A 2,409-nucleotide genomic window follows, 5' to 3' on the forward strand; every position below is an offset into this window, starting at 1 on the left:
GAAATCTTGGGGTCATGAAGTTATTATGGAACTCTCATTTGAGGATTTTGTATCCAAAACTTTGGCCTCTCATTCCTTAGCATTGAGATACATTGAAGGGGCTATTCAAGAAGGGAGATACGCCAACACTTGAGCTTCTATTGCATTGTATTTGTGTGGAATCAAGCATCAAGCCTAGTACAAGCTTGTGAAGAGGTATTCTCTTGATTCTTGATCTCTCCTGCATCAATCATTTGTTGGGCCTTGATCCAATTGCTAATGAGATTCAATAATTGATCCTTTCATTGGATTAGAAGCTATTCCCTTTGTTAGAATGCATTCTTTAGTCAAATAGATAGCTTAGTTTCTTCTTGCTCTTGTTAGGAAATTCCATTATAGTTGAGCTTTTCACTCTAATCCATAACCCCAATTGGCCTATTGTGCTTGATTAGTGATAGATAAAATGCACTATCAAAAGGATAAGTGGCAATACAATGAGTCATTGTTTTCCCACCATAGTATTCCCTTTGCCTATAATTTAACCTCTCCATTCCATTCCTACTACATCTTCTAAAAGGTTGAAAGCCTATTTTCTAATCTCCATGTTTGATTAGTTTATTATTGAGCTGCCATGTTGATTTCCCAACAATAGTGTAATTTTCCTCTATAGTAAGGTCATTTAGCTCAATCATTGGAGAATTAGTGATAAATATAGAGACCATAAGTTGCATGTCTAAATAGTGTATATGGTTGAGAGTTCATTGGGAAAAGCCTTGGATTGATAAGGGGATAGTTTATAGGTTATTTCAATAAGTACAAGTTTGAATTTGTTCAAATTTGGGGCAAAAATGGTGGTTCTAAATTGGGACTAGGATTAGCTAGCTAGTCTTAGTCCCTAACTTTCATTTGAGCCATCATACCATTTTTAATAGGACCTTGCCATTGTGGACATCATTGGGATAGCTTGACAAGGTCTATAATTTTTGTTAATTCCACTGTGTTTGTAATACAAATTTCAAGGTTATAAAATATCATTTATCCTCATATAATAAGCTTTGTTTGAAGCTATTATATGCATTGATTGAAGTTCAAATACGGGAGATATCATCAATTTATTGCCAAGCAATCTAAACATTGCATACTATTCTTCATGGCATATAATGGGAAATCATGTAGATAAGGTTAATGCATATCTTTGTTCCAATGATTAAGAACAATTTTCCAATGAAATCAAGCATATCCTTCATTCGAGCTCATGGAAACAAACCTTTTCTTAGAGTAGAATAAAAGTTGAAGCCATCTATGATATCACTGGCCACCTACCCATATCCACTTGCATTATCCTATATAGAGCCCACTGATTCTTCATTTGTGACAAGCTTGAATATCAATCTGAGAGTGTCAATCTCAACACACTAGTGAGGATGTGAGAGTGAGCTTATTCAATTTGTATCTACTTAATTGTTGAGACCTAAAACGGGCCTGACACTGGCTCTAGGCACTAGCCAGGCCTCTACTACTCACCTCAAACCACCCCACACGGCCTTGCGGTTAGAAGCGTCTAAGGGGTATACTACCCTAACATCTGATACAAAACACTTGCGTTTGTACAATTTGTAGTCCAATGGATAATCCTTTCCCACACTCCTCAGAGGGAGTCCCCAAACATATTGGTGTTATCCACCACGTAAGCACATATAAAGGGAGCACCCCTCAGCTAATTACTGAAGCTCCACTACAACTCTCCTATACCTCAGGGATTGGCCCCAAGATGCGCCGTAAACACATAGAACACATTCAAAACAAGCTCCACTCTTTTGATTGATCAATCGAGGAGATAATAGATAGTCCTCACTGAATATTTTTCAAAAACTGGACCACTAACCCTACAGCTTAGGGTACCTCACACTCTCAAGGTAGGCCATCACTCATAAAAACAAGTGCTATGCATCCACCAGGATGATATCATATGGTGTGTGTGCAATGCAATTGTGTATGACTACCGTGCTCAAACAAGTTTATTCATTAACAATCAACATTGTGAAAGTGTAAAAGCAATTCTTTTCATGTCTTTCTTCTAAATTGTGATTGTTGCATTAATTAAGGCTAGTACCGAGCCTTCTCATACTACTAGACTCCTTTAATTTTAGAAAACAACGTACCCTACATGACATGCATTATAAAACATCAGAATTTAGCATACTTTAAACACTCAACAACCCCCTTCTCCCTACCATTTAGAGTTATGTATTCGTTGGTAGGTTTAAGACGTATTTTTCATGTATTTTTCTTTCACAAAAGCAATAAAAACCCACTTTAACCTAGAGATAGGGATGAACTGAGATTGAACCTCATGCTTCAACTCTACCATACATTCACAAACACAAATCTTATTTTTTCCTATTTTTCAAATGCAAAAACTTATTTTTT

This window comes from Lygodium microphyllum, chromosome 23, assembly GCF_053477565.2.
Source record: "Lygodium microphyllum isolate KBCC chromosome 23, Lygodium_microphyllum_v1.1.10, whole genome shotgun sequence".
In the NCBI taxonomy this organism is placed as follows: Eukaryota; Viridiplantae; Streptophyta; class Polypodiopsida; order Schizaeales; family Lygodiaceae; genus Lygodium; species Lygodium microphyllum.